The sequence below is a fragment of the Rhinopithecus bieti genome, unplaced genomic scaffold (genome assembly GCF_001698545.2).
Source record: "Rhinopithecus bieti isolate Rb0 unplaced genomic scaffold, ASM169854v2 scaffold_7967, whole genome shotgun sequence".
Taxonomy (NCBI): Eukaryota; Metazoa; Chordata; class Mammalia; order Primates; family Cercopithecidae; genus Rhinopithecus; species Rhinopithecus bieti.
In genome coordinates, this window is record NW_016806112.1 from 618,889 (window position 1) to 631,819 (window position 12,931).

The window sequence follows — 12,931 nt, forward strand, 5'->3', positions numbered from 1 at the left end:
ATCAAGGAACCAATATGATCTGAGGGGTGAGGTGAGATGGAACAGGAAGAAATTATTTTAAAATTTACCTTGATTGGCCCGAGTGTGTTGGCTCACGCCTATAAGCCCAGTACTTTAGGAGGCCAAGGTGGGAGGATTGTTTGGGGCTAGGAGTTTGAGAATAGACTGGGCAACATAGTGAGACCCTGTCTCTAAAAAAATTTTTTTTTAATGAGCCAGGTATGGTGGTGTGTGCCTGTGGTCCCAGCTACTTGGGAGGCTGTGGTGGGAGGATTACTGGAACCCAGGAATTTGAGGCTGCAGTAGGCTATAATCATGCCACTGCACTCCAGCTTAGGCAACAGAGCAAGACCTTATCTCAAAAACAAACGAACGAACAAACAAAAAAGAAGAAACTTATTTTGATAAATAAGTATGAGGAAATACCCATGAAATTTTTGAAATGGAAGAATAATGATAAAATGCTGCCCTAACAAATATGAAAATGTAATGTAAACTTCAGAAGAAACTATGGGCCACTAGTGTAAGAATATACACTTTTATCATATATTAAGTTCTGTTTACAATGCTTTGTTTTTATCCATTGATCTATTTGTGTGTGTGTGTGTATTTTACTTTAAGTTCTGTGATACATGTGCAGAACATGAAGGCTTGCTATACAGGTATACATGTGCCATGGTGGTTCACAGTATACTAGACTTTAAGCCCCACTTGCGTTAGTCATTTATCCTAATGCTCTCCCTCCCCTTACCTCCCACACCCCAACAGGCCCCAGTGTGTGATGTTCCTCTCCCTGTGTCCATGTGTTCTCATTGTTCAACTCCCACTTATGATTGAGAACATGTGGTGCTTGGTTTTCTGTTCCTGTGTTAGTTTGCTGAGAATGTGTATATTTTAAAATAACTATTCCTATAAAAACAAGTATATCCATTGTATATTATATATCTATTGTATGTAATAGGAATAGCCATTTTAATCTATTGAGCTATTTGTATATACGTATAGAAATAAGATATACAAATTTGTATATTTCCATACACCCTACTCCAAACCATATTATATGGCCTAGACCACTCTAGTAATTTCCTTACTGGTCTCCTGGCTTTGCCCTACCCAAACAATGGAAAATAGCAACTAGAGCAATCATTAACAAATAATAATAGGTCAGGTGTGGCGGCTTATACCTATAATCCCAGCATTTGGAGAATGCTGAAGCAGGAAGATCACTTGAGGCCAGGAGTTCAAGATCAATAAGCATAGTGAGACTCCATCTCCACAAAAAATAATAAATTAGCCAGGCATGGTGGCGTGCACCTATAGTCCCAGTTACTTGGGAAGCTGAGGCAGGAGGATCACTTAAGTCCAGTAATTTGAGGCTATGGTGAGCTATGATTGTACCACTGCATTCCAGCCTGGATGACAGAGAGACCCTGTCTCTAAAAAAATAAATAAATACTTTCTTGAAATAAAAAAAAAATAAAGGCTGGGTGCAGTAGCTCACATCTGTAATCCTTGCATTTTGGGAGGCCAAGATAGGAGGATCACTTGAGCCTAGGAGTTGAGACCAGCCTGGGCAACATGATGAAACTCCATCTCTATGAAAAATAACAAAAATTAGCCTTGCATGGTGCAGCACACCTGTAGTTCCAGCTACTCGGGAGGCTGAGGTAGGAGGATTGCTTGGGCCTGGGAGGTTAATGCTACAGTGATCCGTGATCATGCCGCTGTACTCCAGCCTAGGCAATAGAGTGAGACCCTATCTCAATAAATAAATAAATAGTAAATAAAATAAATAAATAATAAAAATGCAGCAGGTGCTCCCTTGCTTAAAGCCCTCCAGTGACTTTCCATAAAATAAAATGATATTTAAATGCTCCAGCACAGCCTTCAAGGACCCATGCTATATGAACTCAGCTTCCCCTCCATCCTCCTCTCAGCCATTCTAACCACACTGGCTTCCTTGTAGATCCCTAAACATCAAAGCTCTTTCTTCCCCAGGTGACCCTGCCTACAGCACTCTTTTCAGTCTTGTAGGGTCTGGACTCTTCTCATCCTTGAGCTCTCAGTTCAAATGTCACCCTCTTGAAGGCCTTCACGGGTCATCTATCTAAGTAGGTCCCTGTTATTTCCATACCCCACTAATTCATTTCCTGCTTATCACTCATCACAATTTTTAACTCTACACTATTTGTTAACCTATTCAACTGTCAGTCTTCCCAGCATACAAAAAGCTCCACCCAGACAGGAGACATATCTATTCTGTTCACTAAGCATAAATGTGCTACACATACTAGCCCCTCAATAAACATTTTCTAGATAGATGTGTCAACATTTAATATGTGCGTACCCTTTGTCCATATCTAATAATTTATCCACAATAAACAATCAGACAAGTGCAACAGATGTATATTCAAGGATAATTATTTCAGCATTGCTTATGATGAGAAAATATTGGACATAGCCTAAATGTCTAGCAATAGATTGAGTCATTAAAAAAAGCTGTACTGACATAGAAATATATCATGGTATTTTGTTAAGTAAAAAAGCGGTTCTAGAACAGAATGCATTTATTATATGAGTCCATCAATTTTATATGTATTTGTGATTATTTATATGTATTCACATATGCATAAAATACTTGAAAAAATATATACCCAATGTTAACTGTTTAACGGTGGCTTTGTCTTGGGAATGATTTACACAGAGACTATCATTTTTTATTTTAGCATATTTGCATCACTGAGGAATATGGATAAAAATAACAGAAAACCCAACCAACAGTATCTTGAAGAGTAGACGTTTATTTTACTGGCCAGTAATCGTCTTCAGTCTTCTTGTTATGAAAGAATGAAGCCATTAAGAATACGTGTCCATCCACACTTCTTTGACATCCTCAGCTTGATGTCTTTTCTGCTCATGCTTGTTGCCTCATGGGTGCAGGATTGCTCCCCTAGCTTCAGATGTCATGGCCTGGCAGCAAAAACTTTCTCAGAAACTCCCCACCAGGCCTGCTTAGATACCATTGGCTAGAAATGGGTCACATTGCACCTCCTCACTGCAAGGGAGGATGAGAAATTGGCTTTGTCAATGGCAGTCACTTCCTGAAACTGGCCATATTTCCAGGCCAATTAAAAAAAAAATCACTGTTTCATTATCAAGGAAGAAAGCAATTAAGTTTTTAAAAAAATTAATAATGAACTATATGACCTTTATGATCGGGGAAAAAATGTCAGTACATTTCATCCATGATGAGATCCCAGAAAGTGTTCAATGCCACAAACAGTACTTGTTCTGAAAGAGATGGGTTAAATGTGGAGAGCCGTATGAAGCAGGTCTTCACGCTTACCAGACCTCACCTGCACAGGTCCAGGGCCAACTCGGGCAGCTTCCTGCAGCTCAGATCCCCACCACTCACTTCTTTCCTCTTTGGCCCTCTTTATAAGGGCTCTCTCAATTATAATAATAAATACATCATTACTCCTAGGGCTGTTTTCTGGTATTGATCTGTGGGAACTAGAGTGGATTGATTCTGCCTTAAAAGAGTGAGAGTAAAATCTCATCAGTTATGAGTCTTGCTGGCTAAACAGAACTTTTCCCTGATCTGCACAGTTTTTGACCTGATCTGTGCTCTCAAATGGGATGCAGATGCTGGTAGGAGCAGAAAGCAGGCAGGTGGGATTAGCATGTTTGTGGGACAGGTGTGTAAATGTGGCAGGCTCTCTTTCACAAGACTTTGGGTGGATGTGAGAAATAAACGGAGGATACCCACAAACGGTGTTGTTGAAATGAAGAGGCCGTAAACACACACCGACCTGCTTTTATGACACTGAGGCCCCACAGAATAACGGATCCAACTTGTGATTGTTTCAACACCTTCCCTAATAGAGAGGGCCTTTGTGCCGCAGAGAGCTGGTACAAAAGCGACTTCCCTTTCTTTAGATTGTAAGCTTCACAGGGGCAGGCACTTGAGGAGCCTTGTCTCTTTTATTTACCACCGTAGGACTTAGCAGGCACTCGACAAATAATTCTTGAATGAATGTCAGTCCTTATCCGCAACTGTTAGAAATCATGATCTTTGCCATTCACAGGGTATTTCTTCTGTGTCAGGCACTGGGCTAGGTCCTTCTGCCTAAACTATTTCACTCAATAACCAACATCAATCCTGTAAAGCAGGGAGTATGATTGCTGTATTATAACTACAAAAACTAGGGCTCAGAGAGATAAAGTGGCTTTCTTAAGTTACATCATGGAAAATAGGAGTTGGAGGTGTTAGACTCTAAAGTCGATGCTTGGCACTTCACTCTACAAAACTCTTTTTTTGTTTGTTTGTTTTTTTGTGTGTTTTTTGTTGTTGTTGTTGTTGTTGTTGTTGTTGTTTTTTGAGACAGGATCTCACTCTGCTGCCCATACTGAAGTGCAGTGGTGCAATCCTAGCTCAATGCAGCCTTGAACTCCTGACTAATTTTTAGATTTTTTTTTTTATAAAGGCAGAGATCTTGCCATGTTACCCAGGCTAGTCTTGAGCTCCTGGCCTCGAGCGATCCTACCCTGTCAGCCTCCCAAAGCACTGGGATTGCAGGTGTGAGCCACTGCACCTGTCCTACAAAACTCTGGAGCAGGATTTCCAGAGTCCTGAAGCACATTGTGTTGGATAGAGCCCTGATTCTCGGGACAATGGCTGTTTCTTCACTCTCTCACTGGGAGTCCAGGCCAAGCTTCTGAATTTAGAGAGACAAACAGAGTCAGTTTTGCCCTCAAGATGTTCACAGGCTTTAGGGAGATTCAAATGTTGTTCAGTCATCATTTCGTTTTCCATAAAAGAAATGCTCTCAAACCCAGTTATGCATAAAACAGAATTCATGGAACAAACTGGCATTCTCTCATGGAAGCAGTCTGGTATGGCAAGCACATTTGCAGGCCTCTTCCAGGGTTATGCTTCCTCCTGTTTCCCCTTCTCCCTGTGTCTGCCTTTGTGTTTTGCCCTTTCTAACACACCACTTTTCTCTTCTTCTCCTCTCTGTCCACAGTCTAACAATTGCTGCCATGATGGTGTTCTCAGCCCACAGTCTATGTCACATCAGTCCCAGTGGCCTGCAGACTCTGACAAGGCATCACTAAGCTCCAATTCCAGACTTATGGAGAGATGATCTGACAGACCCAGTAAAGGTCAGAACTACCCCAGACCCAATAAACTGAGACAGACAGCAGGGTCCCATCACATCTATGTGCCCACTTTCCTGCACCAGGCAAACCTCAGGAAGGTTAGGGCCTCAGGTGTACTCAGGAATAACTGAAACCAGAAGCCCAGAGCTTCCTTTATCTCAGCTTCATTCTCTGATCACAGACCTTCTCCTTCCACACGGCAGAATCAGACTGCTGATAGTTTTATATTCTCTTATTGCTTCTACCATTGAATGAGAATTGGCTGTCTAAGATTCACTTTAAAAATCCTGGGAAAAGATTCCAATGGGCCTAGCTATGACCAGGTGACCACTCTGGCCCGATCAAGGCCATTTAGAGGGACAGGATCATTAAAGAACACAGCTGCTCCTGCAGAAAGAACAGGTTGCCAGGAAAATAGGTGGTCCTGGGAAAATCAATTCATGTATTGACCCAAAGCTGTGTTATGATTCTGTTTGCTTATCTTCTCTACTAGCCCCTAACCCCACCTCAGTTGGTTCTGGAACTCAGGGAGCATGGCTGTGCCATCTCTAGCTCGCCCCATCCCAAGCTCATCCCATCCCACAATTAGCGTCCAAACCCTCCGGTTTTATCTTCCAAGGCTTCCTCACATTCACACCCATTCCAGGAAGCTTTCTGTTTTTTTAAATAAGTCAAAAGCATATGTTCTTTCAGACTATTTCTCTGCCAAGTCTTTTTTTGTTTGTTTGTTTTGTTTTTGTTTTTGGTCTTAACTATTTTTTGTTAATAGACTTTATTTTTTAGAGCAGTTTGAGGTTTGCAGCAATGTTGAGCAGAAAGTACAAAGGGTTGCCACCCTTGCCACCCTACTGCCCCCTTGTGCCTCCCCCACTATCAACATCCCCCACCAGAGTGGTACATTTGTTACAACGGATGAACCTACATTAAAACAGCATCATCACCCAAACTCCATAGTTTACATTAGGGCTCGCTCTTGTGGTATACATTATATGGGTCTGAACAAATGTATAATGACATATGTCCACCACTGGAGTATCACACAGAATACTTTCACTGCCCTAAAATCCTGTATTCTGCCTGTTCATTCCTCTCTCCCTCCTGACCCTTGGCAGCCACTGACCTTTTTACTGTCTTCACCGTTTTGCCTTTCCCAGAATATCATCTAGTTGGAATCATACTGTTACAGTGGGTAGCTGGTCAGGCATGAGCAGGGCAGGAGAGGGCTCCCCCCACTCGCCCACATACATACAGCAGGAATGTCAGCGACCATCAGGTGATGGTCAGGTGGTTGTTGACTGTCTCTCTAAAAAGATATTTGGTAACATCCGTTGCTAGGGAAAGGTAGTCTTCTAATAGTCAGAGAACACCTGAAACTGGTGATCAGTACCTTCCCAATAAGATCTCAGGAGTTGGGCGAGTGGGCTCAAGCATAAGCATTGAGAGGCAAAATGGCAGAGTTTAACTGGTATATGATCTTCCTCTAGGAATGCTAGACTGGTATGGGAGGAATGCCTCAAGTGAGCATAAGTACGACTCCAGTAAACACAGGGCGCAAGCTCCGCTCCCTCATCCACACTAGCAGGCCACTGTGCATGAGGACAGCCCACCCCAAGGGAAGAATCAGGGGATAAGGGAAGCAAGACCCTGAAAGTACGCACACACATGTAAAACCCCAAGTCAAAAGGTCAAACCGCACACTTGATCTCTGAAGTCGCCTGCTTGGCCCTCTTCCACGTGTACTTTACTTCCTTTCATTCCTGTTCTAAGGCTCTCTAATAAACTTTCACTCCTGCTCTAAAACTTGCCTCCGTCTCTCCTTCTGCCTTCTGCCCCTCAGTCGAGTTCTTTCTTCTGAGGAGGCAAGAATTGAGGTTGCTGCAGACCTGTACAGATATGGATTCAATGCCGGCAACAATACGTATGTAGCCTTTTCACATTGCCTTCTTTCACTTAGCGATATGCATTTAAGTTTCCTCCATGTCTTTTCATGGCTTGATAGCTCATTTCTTTTTAGGGCTGAACAATAATCTATTGATTGGATGTGTCACAGTTTATTCATTCACTGACTGAAGGGCTTCTTGATTGTTTCCAAGTTTTGGCAACTATGAACAAAGCTGCTATAAACAGCAGGTGGAGATTTTTGTGTGGACATGTTTTCAGCTCCTTTGAGTAAATACCAAGGAGCCTGATTGCTAGATTGTATGCCAAGAGTAGGTCTAGTTTTGCAAGAAACTGCTAAACCATCTTCCAAGGTAGCTGTACCATTTTGCATTCCCACTAGCAATGAATGAGAATTCCTGTTGCTCTACATCCTCATCAGCATTTGCTATTGTCGGTGTTCCAAATTTTGGTCATTCCAATAGCTGCAGAGTGGTATCTCACTGTTGTTTCAATCTGCATTTCTCTACTGACATATGATGTAAAGTATATTTCCATATGCTTATGCTATCATCTTCTTTGGTGAGGTGTCTGTTAAGGTCTTTGGCCCATTTCTAAATCAGTTTTTTTTCTTATTGTTGAGTTTTAAGAGCTCTTTACATATTTTGAATAATAGTCCTTTATCAGTTATATCTTTTGCAAATATTTTCTCCCAGTCTGTGGCTTGTCTTCTTATTCTCTTGATGCCATAGATTTTAGTAGTGAAATGTAAAACTCAAAGCTACAAAATTAAGCTTTTGTTTTGCTGTTTATTTTTTGTTTTTGTTTTGTATCACTTCTTGCTTGAGATATGAAGCCTAACCTTTTTTTGTTTTTTTGCAATGGAGTTTCACTCTTGTTGCCCAGGCTGGAGTGCAAGGCTACAATCTCGGCTCAGTACAACCTCTGTCTTCCAGGTTCAAGTGATTCTCTTGCCTCAGCCTCCTGAGTAGCTGGGATTACAGGCACCCACCACCACGCCCGGCTAATTTTTTGTATTTTTAATGGATACAGGGTTCCACCATGTTGGCGAGGCTGGTCTTGAACTCCTGACCTCAGGTGATCCACCTGCCTTGGCCTCCCAATGTGCTGGGATTACAGGTGTGAGCCACCACACTCAACTGAAGCCTAACTTTTAAAGAGGGATGAGAACCAGGTTAAGGTGCTAGAAGGAACTGCCAAGGAGAAAACACTCTTTCAAAATACTTACCCACAACACAGGTATTATAGCATAGTGCGAGGTCATTTCCCAAAGGTGTCAATACATACAGTCAAAGTGCTGTGGGAAAAGTAAGCATAGAAACATTCACTTTTCCAGGAACAAGCTACAGAGAAAAATAAGGTATGAGCCAGTCCTTGAGAAACGAGGGGCAGTCAGTAGGCAGACAAGCCAGGAAAGCTGTCCACATGTGCAGGGCACAGAAGAGTGAGAGGTTTGCTGGGGCCAGTATGAAGGGTGCGCAGCTGGGAGGGGAAGGCATGAGGCTTGAGTGGAGGACCACGCCCAGTTGGAAGGATCTAGTGTCCCAGGCTGAGGGCCAGTGGGAGCCACATCTCACATAACCTCATCCAAAAATTCTTTTACAACCACTTATGCTAGTGATTCTCAAATTGATGCCTTTAGCCTGGTCCTCTTCCCTGAACCCCGAACATGTATATCCAGCAGCCTACATGACATGTCAATTTGAATAGTTCATGGGCATCCCACATCTAGACCTCAGCTCTGGTCATCTCTTTCAAACCTTCTCCTCCCTTGGTCTTCCCCATCCCACCCATCAGGAGCTCCATGTTTCCAGTTGCTCAGCCAATAACCTGGGTGCCATCTTTGCCTCCTCTTTTTCTCTTGTGCCTCACCTCCAAGCTGTCAGCCTCAAGGCTTAGGACAGTAAAAGAGGTGCCTCTACTGAGCACCAAACTTATTTTTAGCTGTGTGGAAGAAGAGCAGGCATGTTCCTTGTGACAGATACATACACATTGGCCAAGCAGAAGTGGTGGGGCAGGGGCCCAGGAAGGAGACGCTTCAGGCAGGAAGGTCATGTGCAAAGGGCACAAAAATATAAGAAAGAGGTCTTGTGTGGGGATGGCAAGGAGGCCAGTCTGACTGCAGGCATGGGGACTCAAGGGGACCTGGTGAAGGAAGGCTCCAGAAGTGAATGAAGTCTGGCCAGCTCCTGCAGGTCCTGACAGATTCTTAGGTCTCCTAGCTTACCCTTCGAGGTCCTCCATAGCCTCTCACTAAGCACCCAGGTCTGTGCCTAATCTTCCTGTCTTCACCCAGGCTTCTGCCCATTGCCCATGTGGCCACCCTTGACTCTCAGAATCACAGTTCCTAGACCACTGTGTTTGGTTTTGGCTTTTGGCTCCTGTTGCACACCCAGCCCTATAGCCTCCAAGCACGAGTTCACAGACCAGCACTTGTCAATGAGATGGAAATGCAAGTAGGGAAATGAGAAATGGGGACAATGTGGCATGATGGAAACAGAATTGCATTTCTGTCTGTGTGTTGCCACAATGCATGAAAATGGCCAGACATGTTGAATATAAGTGGATGTTTGGAATACTCTGGCTTAAAACTGAAGCTACACAGTATACACAGAATTCACTTTGGGGGCATGAAGGGGAAAGACACCACAAATAGGTAAGCAGTTATTAACATAAGAGGCCTATATGGCTACCAATTGAGAGGGACACGAGGTGAATATTAAGATGCCCCAGTAAAAGAAGCCAAAATGATTTTATTTCATTTATTTTTTACTTTAGAGACAGGGTCTTGCTATGTTGCCCAGGCTGGAGTGCAGTGGCTATTCACAGACACAATAATCACACATTGCATCCTGGAACTCCTGACCTCAAGTGATCTTCCTGTCTCAGCCTCCTGAGTAGCTGGAACTATAGGAGCATGCCACTGTGCTTGACTGACAAACTGATTTTAAGTGTAACTCCCAAATTGAAAGTTTTTAGGGTGATTCTTTGAATGAAAGGTGGTAATTTATCATCAAGCAGCTTCTCACACAGGCAACTCCATGTGTTTCTACAGTGGGTCATGGCACAGATTCACTTATTTAATGATGATAAAAGATTCTCAGGGGCAATTCCAGAAGGCCAACTAATGTATAGTACCTGTGAATATCTGGTGAGTGTGTGGTACATGTGCACATGTGTGTGATATGTGTAAATTTGTCAAATATCTTTTCAGTGAAAAGTGTATTATTTTCTTTCCTTTTCTTTTTTCTTTTTTTTTTTAATGGATGGGATCTTGCTATGTTGCCCAGGTTGGTCTTGAACTCCTGGGCTCAAGTGATCCTCCACCTCCACCTCCCAAAGTGCTGGGATTACAGACATGGGCCATTGTGCCCGGCTGGAATGTTTTTGATTGTGTTATTATTTCCTTCCAACTGATAAATATTAAGATGGACTTTATTTTATGAAATTGTGGTGACAGCATAGGTACTTATGAGACAGACTAACTCTTTGTTGGCTTCTCTGTAGGCAACTCTTTGTTGGTTTCCAAATTGTTTTTGGAATTTTCCAGTCCATGAAATCCCAAGGGCTGAGAATCAGGGCCTCCCTGATTAAACATCTGGCTTTGAACGCTTTACTACATCTTTGACCTGAATGTCCCTTTAGAACACAACTTTCAGCATTTGCTTTTTTGTTCCAGGAGGTAAAATTTACCTGGCACATAAGACCACAAATGACAAACCCAAAGGGGAAGGAGTTAGGATGTCATTTCAGAGCCTGATGTGGCTGAAACTCCCACTACTGATGATTTAAATTTCTTACACAGAAACCAGAATGCCAATTAAAATATAATCAGAGTACATTGCCATCTGTGGTAGATGTTCCGGGGCCCTGGAGCATATTGGTGTGCTCCTTCATGTTTCCCAGCCTCCCTTGCAGTTAGGTTGGCCATGTGACTGGTTCTGGTCAATGGAGATGTGAGCAGAAGTGCTGTGTATTAATCCCAGGCTACAGTAGTTAAGTACCTCGTGGGATTCCCCATTCTCTCTTCCCTTTCTACCTGCCCTCAGGTAGATAACCTCAGAGTAACCTTGAAGCTACAAGGTGATGGAGCCACAAGATGGAGGCAGCCTGGGCTCCTGGGTTACCATTCAGAAGAAACCTTCCAGAAACCTGGTAGACTGTGGTGTAGCAGAGAAATAAATGTCTATTGAAGCATACCATGGAGATTCTAGGGTTTATTTGTTACTGTAGCATGGCCTATCCTATTCTGACTGATATACCACTCACTAAAAATGCCCACTGGTGCCTTCCCATTGCATTTAGAAGAAAACGTAGAATCTTTTCTGTGGTCTACAAAGCACTCCATGTTGTGGCCCCTGCCTACCTCTCAGGCACCCCCTCCTGTCCACGGCTCCCACATCCACCCTGTTCCAGCCACATTGGCCCTTGAAGGAGGCTCAAACACACCAAGCTCACTCCCCCAGTGGCATCTGCATTCTGCCTGGAGTGGTCTGCTTCCAGATCATATTTCCTCTTAACATTCACCTCAACCTAAATGCCATCTCCTCAGAGCAACCTTCCCTGGTCACCTAAAAGTTGAAAAGCCCCGTTTGTCATTCTATACCACCAAGTTTTACTTTAATCTCGACGCCTCACCACCTGGTGTTTTTGTTTATTTCCCGTCTTTCCAATGTTTCTGTCTTATTTGCCATTGAATCCCCAGTGCTTAGTAAAGAGCCCAGGGCACACAAGAGCTAATAAATGTTTGTTGAGTGAGTGGATGTGATGTGATTTGGATCTCTGCCTCCAACAAATCTCATATCAAATTGTAACCCTCAGCATTGGAGTGGGGGTCTGATGGGAGGTGATTGGATCATGGGGGTGGATTTCTCATGAATGGTTTAGTGTCATCCCCTTGTGGTACTGTCCTCATGATAGTCAGTGAGTTCTCATGAGATCTGGTCATTTAAAAGTGTGTAGCACCTCTCCCCTCTCTCTCTCTTCCTGCTCTAGCCATGTGACATGCCTGCTCCCCTTTCGCCTTCTGCCATAATTGTAAATTTCCTGAGGCCTTCCCAGAAGCCGAGCAGATACCAACATCGTGCTTTCTGTACAGCCTGTGGAACTGTGAGTCAATTAAACCTCTTCTCTTTATAAATTACCCAGTCTCAGGTTTTTCTTTTTCTTTCTTTCTTTTTTTCTTTAAGATGGAGTCTCACTGTGTGACCCAGGCTGGAGTGCAATGGTACAATCTCAGCTCACCGCAACCTCCGCCTCCCGGGTTCAAGCAATTCTCCTGCTTCAGCCTTCTGAGTAGCTGAGATTACAGGCACCAGCCATCATGTCCGGCTAATTTTTGTAGAGATGGGGGTTTCACCATGTTGGCCAGGCTGGTCTTGAACTCCTGACCTCAGGTGATCCGTCCGCCTCGGCCTCCCAAAGTGCTGGGATTACAGGCATGAGCCACCGTACCTGGCCTTCAGGTTTTTCTTTACAACAATGAAATAATGGCCTAATACAGGATGGATGAACAAATGATGCAGCTCCGTGTTTCCTTGCATCTGCTGAGGAGTTAACTGTGCCCTGTAAGCATTAGGACACTGTGCCTATTATCTATTTTTGTGGGACCAGCCTTCTTAAAACAGTGGCTTACAATAAGCAATTGTTTTTCTTATAATAAGAATTGTTTTCTTTGCTTACAAACCTGGGAGTTGGTTGGGTTCTACTAGGCAGTTCTCAACTGGGGTTTCTCATGAAGTTGTATTCAGACAGCGATTGCGGCCCAGGTCATTCTGAAGACCTATTCACTCCTATGTCTGGCTCCTGGTCTGGGAAAACTCAAACATCTGGGATTATACCACTGTACAGCTGTGTGACTTTAGGCAAG